The following is a 14,646-nucleotide window of genomic DNA, read 5'->3' on the forward strand; positions in this document are numbered from 1 at the left end:
CTTCATGTGTCTAAATGGAAGCTATGTTTCTTCTCCCACCTGCTGGTAACTGGCTGTCCTCTCTGTGTGTTCAGGTGCCATCTTTCACACTCTGTTGGCATCCAAACTTCCTCTTCCAACTACATGTATTTTCCCTCCTCCTCTTTTATTCTGTCCTGCAACGGCATTAGACCAAGCCAACGTGAGAAATTTTTTAACTGGTTTTTCTGCTGGGGTACCTGGGTGGCTCAGTCGGTTAAGCATCTGACTTTGGCTCAGGTCATGATCTCGCAGCCAGTGAGTTTGGGTCCTGCATTCGGCTCTGCGCTGACAGCTCGGAGCCTGAGGCCTGCTTCAGATTCTGTGTCTCCCTCTCTCTCTGCTCCTCCCCCACTCTCTCTCTCTCTCTCTCTCTCTGTCTCTCAGCGATGAATAAATGTTAAAAAAAATTGTTTTAAACGTTTTTCTTTCTAACTTAACCCCTCTGATGTCTTAAGTTCTTAATTACAAAATCACTTTGCTTGAAAATCTCCCACGATTTTCCATTACCCCTGTTAGTCCGGTCACATGTGAGGTCTAATATCTGCCTCGTAGTAGGTGTCTGTTACACCCGTAACCAACTACCCCAGGACTCGAGTGGCATAAAACCACCATTTTTACGTTCCAGATTTTGTGGGTCAGGAATTTGGATAGGGCACAGAGGCAGTGGCTTGTCTGTCATCCCCAGTGCCTGGGTTCTCAGCCGAGAAGACTCCAAAGCTGGAGGTGACTTGATGATGGGGTGTTCTGGCACTGCCTCTCCTTGTGTCTGGTGGCCTTTGCTGACCCTGAAGACCTCCTCTGTGATGTCATCTGGAGCCCCTACACATGGCTTCTGTGTGTGGTGGTGCATCCACCCGGACTAGTTGGGAAATCCTCGGAGCATGGTGGCAGGCCCCAAGAGTGAGGGTCACAAGAGAGCCAGGCCTTTTTAGGATCTAGCTTCGGAAGTTTCATACCACCTGTAATGCCCTGTGAGTGGAAGGAGTCACAAAGCTCTGCCCAGCTAGGTTCAAGATGAGGGTCTGTAGACCCCCACCTCTCAATGAGTTGAGTAGCAGAGCCCGTTGTGAGAAGGATGTATGGGCTGGGAGGTATTGTGATGGCATTGCCAAAAGTGATCTCATTTGAACCAGTTAGTCACCTCACCTCTGTTCTTCAGGCTTATTCCTGAGCCTGCACTCTGCTTCGTGCTACCTCCGTGCTACAGTTACCCATGACCCCCTTCTTTGCTGATCAGAAGTCTAGGCATCCTTTAGTACCCAGCTCAGTCTGCAGACTGCCAGCAACAGACGTAGAGGGAAAAGCAAAGCTCTTCTCTGTTATGTTTAAGGTCCGTTGTGTTTCCATAGTTGGCAAATTTAAGAGACTTAGTTATAATTAAAATAGGCACTGAGAGTATTTTCAAAATGCTGTATCTCTGGTATCTAGCTTCGTGCTGAAATAATCTGTTTGCTCTGCAAGTTCTCTCTCTCAGAGGGTAAAATGCCTTGTTTGGTTTTGTTTCCTGGAGAAAAGTTACAACCTGGATTTTCTTTGTCTTTCAGATCTATAGCATGAACAAATATTTCAGAATATATAGCGTTACCGCAAACCCAAAGGAATGATCAAATAATCCTCTTTTCCATTATTTAGGAGACAGTGAGCATACTTCGGCTCATGGAAACCATTATCTGCTAAGCTGAAGTCATTAAAATGGTCAACATTCAGGAGTTGTACAGCTGTCATTATTTGTCATGTGTTTCTGATTCATGCCTCGGAATGAAATGGGTGCATTATACCTAAATTTAAGTCTGATTCAAATTAGGGGAGGTCTTATCCACAACAAATTACACTGGTCAAGAGATAGAAATTAGGTGTATTTGTGCAGAGGTGGGGACGGGGCTCTTTTAGAATCTGTCACTTTGGTTTCCACTACACTTCCAAACAGCGTATTTTTAATCTTTGCTCAGTCTTTGCGTATGCATATTTCGGTAAAACTGTAGTCAGTTGCTTTTATAGCTTTCATAAATGCCTAGAAAGACGTGAGTCACGTAAGAGATTTGTACTATGCAACTTTGAGCATATACATGTGAATTATGTGTACACATTCTGTCACGTTGGCACGAAGTACTCCACAAACAACTTTGCCCATCCTCAGGGTCTCTGTGCCTTTGGGCGAAACAGAAGGGACAAATGGAGATGTATAACCAGGCTCTCCTCCTGTGACACAGGTGTCCTACTGATCGGGTCCTCACCGTGTCTTACGCACCCTGTACGTCTTTCATGATGCTGTGTCCCAGTCTGGTTCAACACCTGTAGCTTCAGCCTTGTAACTTCAGGCGAGGCAGAGCCAAAATTTGTCACGAAAACCAACACTGGTGTGTAAATCGAACCTGTTAATAGTTCTAAGCCAGAGTAGAAAAGGAAGAGAAGGAGGGCAAAAAAGAAGGGCAAACTTAGGATCAAGGTTGTGGCCTTGAGCACAAAGTATTTTCACTGAGTCACTTGATTTTTTTTTGAGTATAGTTATTGGTGTTTTTCTTGCTTAAGGTGACAAAGTCAGTATCTAAGGATTTCACTTACTAGTTACACAAATTCAAAAGAATTGGTTATTTCTCTATGCTTTTTTTGGTTGTTGAGAAATCTTCTGGTAAGAGGGGGAATTGTGGAGTACGGCTGCTGAATTTACCGTCTTTCATAAACCATTCTGATGGTTCGTTAGGAATAGGCCTTTTACTGTGGGATATCTTAAAAATCAGAAAACATGGGGAAGCTTATTGTTAGACTAGATGCTAAGTGTCTACAGGGGGTCTGAAAAGGTTTGGAAACAAGGAAAATGTGTATTACTGTATTTTTTTTTCAGATTCACTATTGTACACATTGTTTTAACTTAGATATTCTTCATCTGAAGGTTGAAAGAAACCATACTGAGCATGATATTTGAAAATGTAGTTAACATACTATGTAAAAATTATTCTGATGGTTCCTGACACCTCCCCTGTTAGGCACATTTTTTTTTTTTTTCTTTCTGCACCGAATTAGAAAGGCAGAGGCAAGGAGATAAAGAGGATTTAGGGGAGGTAGGGCTGTGGTGGCTCAGTCAGCTAAACATCTGACTCTTGATTTTGGCTCATGTCATGTTCTCACATGGTTTGTGAGTTCAAGCCCCACATGAGGCTCTGTGCTGACAGCGTGAGCCTGTTTGGGGTTCTCTGATTCCCTCTCTCTCTCTGTCTCCCCCCCTGTTTGAACACTCACTGGTACCCTCTCTCTAAATAAATAAATAAACAGCAAACAAACATAAAAAAAAAAAAAACAAAAAACAAAACAAAACAAAAACCCAGGATTGGGAGCATAAGGAGAGCTGTCCCCAAATCATTCATCTCAGGGCATGAAGACCAGAACAATCAGAAAATGCCAGAAAAACCAGTAATGGTGCAAATGACTATTGAACAGCGGTTGAATTGAATCCCTCAATTACCCTGTGCACTGGTTTAAAAGTTACATTGGTTCCAGGAAATGTGGCCCATAATGTATACAGCAGTGCAGCAGTGATGTAGGAATCTATTTAATCCCTCAATTATGTACATTGCTTTTAGGCTTTTTAAAAAAGCCTTTAGGGAGTATGCTTAATAACTACTTTGTATTATTTCAATCCCTTTTCTCTGAAGAGTTCAAAACAGCAGAGGAACTCGAAGCTCAAATTAATCGTGTTGCTGTGGTGCCTCCACCCATGTGTTGGGCCTAAGCAATTAACCTAAATGGCAAAGCTGAAGCATGCTTTTGGGAAGCAAACGGCATTTGGTTTCTTTGGTACAAACACATGATTACACTTTGACAGTGAAATAGCACGGAATGCAGAGTGACCATACAATTCTGAGAACCCTGGGGCACAAGCAGAACAGCTTATGGGTTTGAAAAGTAAACAGAATTCTCTGCAGGGTATAGAAAACTAGAAGAAAACCCAAGGTGTCTCTATTCTGTAGTTATTGAATGGGTGAGTGTGAAAACCCTAAGGAAGGACTATTTAAGTTGTTCTTTGAACACACATGAAAGTTGCCTATCTCTAAGGGAATAATTAGTTTTGGAAAACTGTTACTCTGGTTTCTCTCCCTAAATAGAGATGGATGGGTACATTCTCTCACACGCATGCATACACATATACATAGAAGAATAATTTATGGGGCGCCTGGCTGACTCAGTAGGAAAAGCCTGCAACGCTTGATCTAGGGGTTGTGAGTTCAAGCCCCACGTTGGGTGTAGAGATTACAAAAAAATAAACTTTAAGAAATTCAGTTATGGGGGCACCTGGGTGGCTCAGTCGGTTAAGCGGCCGGCTTCGGCTCAGGTCATGATCTTGCGGTTTGTGAGTTCGAGCCCCGCGTCGGGGAGCTGACAGCTCAGAGCCTGGAGCCTGCTTTGGATTCTGTGTCTCCCTCTCTCTCTCTGCCCCTCCCCTGCTCATGCTCTGTCTCTCTCTCTCTCTCTCTCTCTCTCTCTCTCTCTCAAAAATAAGTAAACATTAAAAAAATTTTTTTAAATTCAATTATGATTCTGAAAGGTCTTGAACCTTACAGACCTCTGTTTTGTCTTTGCTTGTTTTCATTATGTTTCTAAGTGGTATTCAGGGTTTTTTTCCAATAAATTTTGGAAAACAAAAATTTAACTTTTACTAGGAAAATTTCATAAGTCTTTTTTTAAATGTTTATTTTGAGAGAGAGAGAGAGAGAGTGTGTGAGCGCACAGAGGAGGAGCAGAGCAAGAAGGAGGGAGACAATCCCAAGCAGTTTCTGTGCTAACAGCGAGGCTCAAACTCATGGGCCGTGAGATCATGACCCAAGCTGAAATCAAGAGTTGGACGTTTAACGGACTGAACCACCCAGGCGACCCAGGAAGTTTCATAAGTCTCAAGTTGCTAAATCAACTTCATGCACACAAAATCCCTCTCATGCTTAGACTGATTTGCTTGATGATGATGTGGTGGTGTCTCTGTCCCATCGAAGCACTGGTCTTCAGGTGTTTCCATTTTGGGCAGCATAGGTTTCCTTTTGTCTCCTTTATTTCCTGCTCTTATCACTGGATATAAGCCCACTTCTGCATCTCTAAGAGTGAGTTGCTTAGCAGCTGAAGTTAAGAAGGACCTCAGAGAAAACACTGGAAGAAAGTGGAGAAAATTAACCTAGCTCAAAGTAACAGCTCATCTAACATGTAAATGCCACTTATTTTAATGACTGATAGCGTTGGTTGTAAATTAAAATAGAGTTCTCCAAATGCCGACATGTCCTTAGCCTGGCCTTCCTTTCTGGAATTTGAGCATTGAAGATGTTATACCTGTAAGGGCTGCTTACATCTGACACTACTCTCAAGGTTGACAGTGTTGAAGGCGAGGAGACAAAGCAGTAAATGATCTAGATGGTGGTGACTTAAAGGTTCTCCGACTCAGGATGGCCACTTACCCAAGGGTGACGCTTCTGAAGTCCCACTGCTCCTCACTGGTGACCACCACACTGGGCTCGTGGTCCAGCAAACAGGTCACTAGACCCAGAGCCAGATGAGCAGATGCCGTTTGGTAATCAGGCCTCTCACGTATGGCCCAAGAGCTGTTCCACACTTGCGGCAGGGCACCCTGACTTTTGAGAGATTCCTGTTAACTTCCTGTCCCAGGTACACTGGACCTTTGCCTTCAGTCTGGCTTTTCCCCGCTTGGCACGCACACTCCAGTATCCCAGCATCTCCCATCACTGTCAGCCTATCCCGAGAACTAATTCTAATGCCCTCCACAGAGCTAAGCTTACATTGTAAAAGCTGACACATTTTCCCCTTGCCCTTTTTCACACAAATGTAATTTGTTTAGAGAACGGAAGGTGGGGGGAGATGCAATTTCAGATAAGTAGCTGGTATTTTACAGAACAGAACTTCTCCTGGGACATGTTGCAAAAGAGGACACATTTGAGATAAGTAAGGAATAAAAATGAAGCGAATTAAGAAATTGGATGACATGTTTTAAGCGGTTGCAGTGCCACATTTTGACCATGAGAAAAGAAATTTTAAATCGATACTAACAGCTAGTACTGGATCAGGTGAAGTTAGCAAAGTGGCCAGGCGATTTCAGATTTGATGATGAACCCAGGGGTTTTATTCCATATTTGTCTTTTGCAGCAAAAACAAAATAGTAGATGGGCTGGGAACTTGGTAGTGGAGGGAGAGGGGGAAGGACAGATTTCAGAGATCTTTCAGTAAAGAGGCAATGGGATTTCATGACAGATGATGGAGAGATTTAATGTGCTGCTGTAGGTTAATCTTCCTGTTTACAGCTGACTAATCTGGTTTCTCTGGGAAGAGGTGTTTTACAAGGGAGAAATACCTTTTCATTTTTTTTATTTAAAATATTACCTAAATATGTCTTTTGGGAATTAGGACTATTTTTACCAGTTTCCTGTATGATATACACTGAGGAGCCTCGCTCTTACAATTTTAGACAATGTGTATTAAGTCCTAACTATGTTCTAGATGCCTTATTTCATATAATCATCACAATACTGCTCTGAACTCAGCACAACTTTTATTGACATTTACTTATAAGGGAATGGAACCTTCAGGGAGTGGAAATTTGTCTAAAGTCTCACAGGCCTTCTGGTCCAGAGCCTACAGTTCTGACTACTATCATGTAGGAGTAGGATACTAGGTAAATTCCGGGCATTAAATCTGTATAAGAGTCATGTTAGGAGACATCATTAGCCCCATTTTACTGATGAGGTAACTGAGGACATTAAGCTGATACATGCTGGGATTTATGGTCCTGTCGGTCTGTCCCTTCCAAGATCATTCTCTTTCCATTGCTGTATGTGGTGCTATGTAGATTGAGCTGCTGATAACATCTAATAACAACAGCTAATTATCCCCTTATAGCACTTACTATGTACCAGACACTGTTCTAAGCACTTTATATATGTTAACTCTTTTAAGAGAAGGGTCCTGCATGGTAGTGATTTTACTTGCCATCCCAATTTTCACATGAAGAAATTGAAACACAGAGAGGTTAAGTATCTTGCCCAAGTTCATGTGGCTATTACATGGTAAGAGCTGGTGTTTGGGGCCAGGCAGTCTGACTCTAGCAATTGATCACTATATACTCTTGGCAAAGAATGAACATGAAAAGTGAAAATAAGAAAGGAAACAAACAAAGAAACAAACAAAAAAACCCAAAGCAGCCTTTTGGCTTTCTTGGGAGTTTTAGTGGCCTAATGTTTTTCAGAATAAAAAAAGGCTTAATTTGATCATTGAAAACATGATAGGATGTGCTGAATGCAAATAAGCTGCGGTTGGGGAGAACAGAAAGTCAACATTTTTAGCCAAGAATTGTGCTCTCTGAGCAGTCTCTGCATGAAGAATGCATCACTGTGGCTCAGTACTCCTTATCAATGTTACAATGAAGTAGTCACATTTCTTAACAACTTGTCTCTATTAGAAACTGACAGACTGATAAACATGATGAAACAAAACTATTTAAAAATTTTTTATGTTTATTTTTGAGAGAGCGTGACAGAGTGTGAGTGGGGGAGGGGCAGAGCACAATCAAGACACAGAATCCTTAGCAGGCTCCAGGCTCTGAGCTATCAGCACAGAGCCCAATGCAGGGCTCGAACTCACAGACTGTGAGATCATGACCTGAGCTGAAGTCGGACGCTTAACCAAATGAGCCACCCAGGTGCCCCAAACAAACTAAGTTTATTAACTAGCATTATCTAACTCAATACCATCACTGTGAGTTGTGCTGAGATATTTTGCATTTGAAATGGAAGAGACTTTTTATGAATCTATCTATAACCTCAAACTCCTTTTAAAACTATTTATAGGCACAATCTCCTCTGCTTTTGAAAGCAAGCCCGGTAACGGTTGAATATGGGATAGAATGAAATTGTTTCCCTTGCAAAGCAATGAAGCTTATAAAATGTAGGCCCTCCTTTTTCCTCATACCTTGTCAAAAATCTGGCACTTTTTTGAGATTTTAATTCTGAGATTTCGGAGAGGAGAAAATGGTCACCTGTTTCTTTTATTCCTTGAAGTCCATGCTGGCCTAGGGCAATCCTGTCATACTTCACCATTTACCCCACTGACCCATGGGACGGTCAAGTACAGGAATCTTACAGTTTCATTGGGTCTCATCCTGGGACAGGATAAATTCTTAGAGAACCGATGTATGCCATTTGTGCAGCCTTCCCCATTCCAGAGCATGATCACATTTTATAAAAAAATTAAGAGCAGACTGTTGTGCTTTCCTTGGGATGCTTAAGTTCCAAGGGGGGAAAAAAAAGGATTCTGTTTTTTTTTTTCATCACCAAAATCTGAGAGCTTAATGTTGGCAACAGCTGCTGGGTTTTTGTTTTGTTTTAAAGCTACTGCAAGAAAAATCAAAGACTATAATTTAGAGAAATAACTTAACCTTGGTGGTCAGGGAAGCAGGACATAGCCCCAAGCAGAGCCCATTCCTGGCCAGGTCTCCAGCCATGGCAGTTTGTTTTCATCGGGGCACAGGGCCAGGATAGGCAGAACCTCTATAAATGCAGAATCCTGACGGGCAGTAAGAACACCAGCTTGGAGGGAGGGGGAGCTTGAAGAAAACACGCCGGAATCTTCCCCCTCAGTTGTTAACTAAACAATAGTGGGACTTCATTTTCATGGGCTCTGTTCTTCCACAGCCAGGAAGCTCTCACCTCTATTTGTTTTTGAAAGAAATTTTTGACGTTCATTTTTTAAATCACGTATAGTAAAATTCACCGTTTTTTTTTTTTTTTTTAACATTCGTATGAGTTGTGAGAAGAGTCATGTATCATCACCACAATCAAGGCACAGAGCAATTCTGTCACACACACCCCCCCCCAAATTCTCTTGTGCTGCCCTTTTGTAGTCCAGTTCTCCCCCGACCTCCATCCCGACAGCCACGGCTTTGTTCTCTGCCTCTATGCTTTTGCCTTTGATGCCCTCTGAATGGGATCATATGGTATGTAACCTTTTGCATCTGGCCTCCTCTACTGAACATAATGCATTTGAGATTCCTCCCTGTTGTACATATCCATAGTTTGCTCCTGGGCAGTATCCTTGTGTATAGATGTGCCACAGTTTGTGTTTTCTTTCACCCACTGAGGACATTTGGAATGGTGTGGTTATAAATAAGGCTGAGGTAAGCACTCATGTACAGGTTGTTGTGTGGACATCTGTTTTCATTTCTCTTGGGTCCTTTCTCATCTTGAATAGGCATAACTCATTGGCCTACATCCTCCACCCTGCCCCCACCTTTCTTTTTTGGCCTCTTCTCTCCCAATATAGTCAGAAGGAAGAATAGTGAGTGCAGTTAAAGAACATACATCTCTAGACCAGGCGATTCTTCCAGGGCCCCAGACTGCTCACATTACACTTCTTAGACTTATATTTTGGGGTTCGGAAGGCAAAATAGCAGTTCCACTGACATCAGGTGGCTGGCGTGGTGACAGAATCACAGCTGTCCTCTTTCAAATGGGATCATTTTGACCAAGGGAAGGAAGTGACATTCACCATCATGAATTTATTAAGGAATTAAATAGAAAAATGGGGTGCCTTGGGTGATTCAGTTAAGCACCTGACTCAGGCTCAGTCATGATCTCACGGCTTGTGGGTTCAAGCCCCATGTCAGGCTCTGTGCTGACAGCTCAGAGCCTGGAGCCTGCTTTGGATTCTGTGTCTCCTTCTCTTTCTGCCTCTCCCCCACTCATGCTCTGTCTCCCTCTGTCTCTCAAAAATAAACAAACATTAAAAAGATTTAAATATAAGAAAAACTTAGAAATAATTTTGTTCACAAAAATCTTTTTGTGAATGATATTTGTGTTTTATGGGCAACAGATTTTTTTAATGCTTTTTTTTTAAATTTTTAATGTTTATTTCTGAGAGAGAGACAGAGAGCAAGCAGGGGAGGGGCAGAGAGAGAGGGAGACACAGAATCTGAAGCAGGCTCCAGGCTCTGAGCTGTCAGCCCGATAAGGGGCTCGAACTCATGAACTGTGAGATCATGACCTGAGCTGAAGTCAGACACTTATCCTACTGAGCTGCCCAGGCACCCCCAACATATTTTTCTTTTTAATCAGAGACAAGTAGAGATCTCAAGAGAGCCAGCCATGCCAATGTGACAAAAGAAAGATTTCATAGTTGATGGTGTGAGGGAGGTCAGGAACAGAGAGTCAGAGTCCTGACACACATGAAAGTGCTAAATTTTGCGGAGCAAGAATAAATGAAGACTAAAAAGCCCAGTTTGAAGCCTTGACCGAAAAATACGTACTGTGAAGGTGGGGAGACAAATCCTAAGTGGCTGATTAAATCCAGTCAGATGAGCATGCATTTTAGAATCCATGGCTGATCTGATGCTCTGGGTCAAGGAAGAGATGGTATGCATCTATTTGAAGAGAAAATGAAAAGAAAATCTGATCACTGATAATAATTGTCTGCAATTGTAATAAAAAGCAGTTTTAATATAGAAATGGGAAGCAGGCCCAACTAAAGTCTTGTAGAAAGGAGAAATGAATTTGAATCAAATGGCAAACAGTAGAAAGCATTAGGACACAGTTCACAGGGCCTGGAAGGGACTAAAAAGGTTTTAACCTATGCATGTAAGCTTATTTTATGCGATTTTTAAAAACTTCAAAGAAATCTTTAAAGAGTGGTTCCCATTTGAAATTTTATAAAAAATACGTAATCTTAACAGATATGACATCCTCATTTTTATGAAAACAAGTGGCTAGGTAGTGTCATCATTTTCCAATAAGATCTAGAAATATATTTTTATTTATTTTTGAGAGAGAGCACGCACAAGCAGGGGAGGGGCAGAGAGAGGGAGAGACTGAGAATCCCAAGCAGGCGCCATGCTGTCAGCACAGAGCCCGACGCAGAGCTTAATCTCATGACTGTGAGATCATGACCTGAGCCAAAATCAAGAGTGGGACGCTTAACCAACTGAGCCAGCCAGGCACCCCTAGAAAAATATTCTTTAAAAGAAAATATTCTTATGCTAGAGATTTTCCCACCAAACTTCACATAAGGAAAAATAAGAAGGAATGACCTCAGATTTTTCTGAGTGGTAGGAACGAAAATATTTTGAAATAGGACTTCAAAATTCCTTTAAGTCCTATTATAATTAGATGGAAGTCAAAATTATAGAGAAAAGCAGTAAGTCAAAAGTCATTAGGGATATAAAATTGCATTAGAGGCAAAATAAAACTAAAAATGTTCTCTAAGTGATTTATAATATAAAGGAGCAATTCAAGGGGAAAATATAATAAAATTTTAAACCTTTCCTGGGACTGAGGTTGACGGATATCATTCCAAATAGTAAACAATAGTGGACATCAGCCCTATCCTCAAATTGCTTCATTTTGAGAGTTGTGTCAAGATGAGCTTCCTTTACTTGGTTAGCATCGGTCTCACTAGAGGTCCTAAGACTGGGGGCCCTGCCTTAGACCCAAATCTGACCCACTGCCCGTTTTTGCAAATAAAGTCCTTTTGGAACAAAGCCACACCCATTTACTTAGGTATTGTCTAGAGCTGCTCTCTCAGTGTAGTACAGAGTTGAGAAAGGGTCTTCCTCAACTGACGATGGGGTTACATTCTGATAAATCCACTGTAAATTGAAAATATCGTAAGTCAAAAATTCATTCTCTACCCCTAATTTACTGAACATTTTAGCTTAGCCTACCTGACCGTAAATGTGCTCAGAGCACTTACATTAGTTTACAGTTGGGGAAAATCCTCTAACACAAAACCTGCTTTATAGTTAAGTGTTGAGTATCTCATGTAATTTTTAATTTATTTATTTTAGAGTGCCCACCCATGATCAGGGGAGGGGGAGGGGGAGAGGAGAGGAGAGGAGAGGAGAGGAGAGGAGAGGAGAGGAGAGGAGAGGAGAGAGAGAGAGAGAGAGACAATCCTAAGCAAGCTCCACACTGAGTGTGGAGCCTGGTGTGGGGCTCTATCCCACAACCCCGGGATCATGACCTGCCTGAGCTGAAATCAAGAGTCAGGCACTCTACCGACTGAGCCACCCAGGTGCCCCTCGTGTAATTTTTGGAATACTGTGCTGAAAGTGAAAGATGGAATGGTTGTGTGGGTACAGAATGTTTTGGTTGTTTACTTTTGTGATCACATGGCAGATCAGCTCACTCCTGTTGCCCAGCATCAGGAGAGAGTATCATACCAAATATCACCAGCGCAGGAAAAGATACAAATTCGAAGTGCAGTTTCCATTGAATGCCTTTTGCCTTCTCACGATTATAAAGTCAAAAAAATTTAAGTCAAACCACCAGTAAGTCAGGGACGGTTTGTAGTCGAAACAGACTATATGCCCCACAAAGCTTCAGTATTTACCTTCTGACTCTCCAGAAATCTGCCCACCTTTACTCTAGAGTCAGCCCTGGGACCAGGGCTTCCCTTAGTTGGGAACCTTTGGTCTAGATTCAGTTCCCAGGATGCAGATACTGACTTTCATTCAGGCAGTTTGAATTGCGCTAACAAGACTCATAGACTGTATTTAAAACAGAACAGTTCCAGTTTGTTAATTTACAGTCAGAAATTGAGGAAAATAGAGCACCTATTGTGTTGGTTAGTGAATGAATAGTCTGTGTTCACTAAACAAATGATATTTGGAAGGCGATTTAGTGTGCATGAGTCAGTGCATGAGGATAACTAACTGGATAAGTCTCTGTCATCTGCCAGTTTGTTGTCGGAACCATCCCCTGCCCTTCCCTGTATCCCAGAGAGCATTCCCGTTTCTCTTGCCAGCTGGTTTCAGGGAAGGCTTGGCAATGTGAGACGCTGATAGACTGGGGGAGAAGAGGAATCTGGATGTTTCTCTCTTTCGTTCTGCTTTAGGTGGCATCTCTGAAGTGATTTTTGTCTGTTTCATGGCTCTGCTCTACTGAGCATCCTTACCTTTTGGTCCAGATCCCACAGGCCAACCCCCAACTTTAACTTGAGTAACATATTTCTTTTTTTTATTTCTCTAGTCCCAGGAGTGGTAGAACTTCCTACTGACCCTATCTGTAGGTTGCTTCAACCTCCCCCTTTTGCTTTTCATCTTTTCCTGGTGAACCAGTTTCCTTGGTTTGAAATACTTAGAATGGTTTCTGTTTTTCTGACATGACCCTGACAGAGGCATCAAGGCGTCTGTCCAGATTAATCCTGGAGAGTTACCCATTCACATTCTTACTGTCAGGATTCCGCTTTTTTCCGGTTGCTGGGCACACCTGCCTTCTCTTGTTAACCGTCTACAGTCACGCACCACAACCAGCTAAGCCAGACTTGCATACCAGCCATTGTGATTGTGATTTCCATGGTGCCAAAGCCCACATCTCTGCTTGAAGGATATTGTTTAATATCAGCCACTTCCTAATAGATTTTATTCACTCTGTATTAATTTAAAACAATGTGTTCTCAAAGTTCGAAACCAGTAATCACGTGGAATTATGCAGTGGTCCCTGTTTATTGGGTCTGCTTTCCTTCACTGCCTTCAGTCGACCAGATTCTGCTTGCCCCGGAAGTCCAGGATGGGGACAATCCGGGGACAATCCTCCACTTTCGGATCCTCACCCTGTCCTGCTCTCCTGCCTGGTGCTGCAGCCTCCTGAGCCAGACACTCTTTCGGCTCCACCCAGCCCCTGGCCCTTTTTCCAGACCCTCTTTCAGCCTGGACAACCGTATTCATCCATTGTATGGTCACCATTTTCCAGCATTTCTGTCTTCTGTGGAGCTAAGCTTCTAGAGAGGCCACCAAGCTTGGCTGACAAAAAAATAAGAATTGCATGGCATTTAAATTTAAAAAACTAGACTTGCCTGCCCTTTCTCCCAGGTTCCTTCACCAAGCACCATATTTTAGTTGGCCACTTAGATCCACGTAGGCAAACCAGGTGATAGGGTTTTAAAACTGTTATAAGTGTTGTCAGTAGCGGTTAATGATAACATAGACCTGAACATTTTCTATTCACATCTCATTTTATTCTACATCCCCCATGAACTGGGGGTGGAATCGGTATCGCTATGTTATAAAAATTAAGAAACTGAGGCACAAGGATCTCGGATAGCAGGTAAGCATTGGTCTTCTGACATTTTGCCTCCAGTACGAGGCCTGTATGAGACCTTTGTTTAAATTGGAAGCAAAGGTTAGGGAGGAGAGCAAAGGGGGTGCTGCCCTGTCCGATGTCAGGCTTGCCCCTTTGTCATCTTGTCTCTGGGATGGTCACTGCTGCTTTCCATGGCCCTGCCTACGAAGCTAAAAAAGACTGGCTATGGCCATGGAGGGGCCTTTTCTCTCCCCATCCAGGGCTATCTCTGCCTAATTGCTGCTGTTCTCCTCCCTCCTACTGGGTACCATATCCTTAGTTCTGCCACAGTGATTGTGATGAACATCCCCACAGAGCAGAAAGACCACCATGATGCCCTGATTCCTGAGGAATCACAGGTTAATGGAACCAGTGTTGGATAGTCCTCTGCGATGATGTCATCCACCTTGCTCGAATCTAAAATAATTGGTTTTAAATATCGAAGCTCTCTTTGTTCTCAGGCTGTGATTCTTAGAGGTGTTTCAGCTAACGCAAAAGGGAGTCAGACTGGATATAGTTCCTGTTCTGC

General features: G+C 42.6%; 1 protein-coding gene and 1 long non-coding RNA gene across 2 annotated transcripts in view; both read left to right on the plus strand.

The window, feature by feature from the left end:
• The window catches only part of RNF150 (ring finger protein 150), a 251,657-nt gene that overhangs the window by 44,942 nt on the left and 192,069 nt on the right, over positions 1-14,646 (plus strand). The window lies entirely within an intron of this gene.
• LOC122217836 lies at positions 683-1,727 on the plus strand. The gene is made up of 2 exons (XR_006201702.1): positions 683-1,351; positions 1,654-1,727. It is a non-coding gene; the product is annotated as an uncharacterized LOC122217836 (long non-coding RNA).

The sequence above is a fragment of the Panthera leo genome, chromosome B1 (genome assembly GCF_018350215.1).
Source record: "Panthera leo isolate Ple1 chromosome B1, P.leo_Ple1_pat1.1, whole genome shotgun sequence".
NCBI classification, from domain to species: Eukaryota; Metazoa; Chordata; class Mammalia; order Carnivora; family Felidae; genus Panthera; species Panthera leo.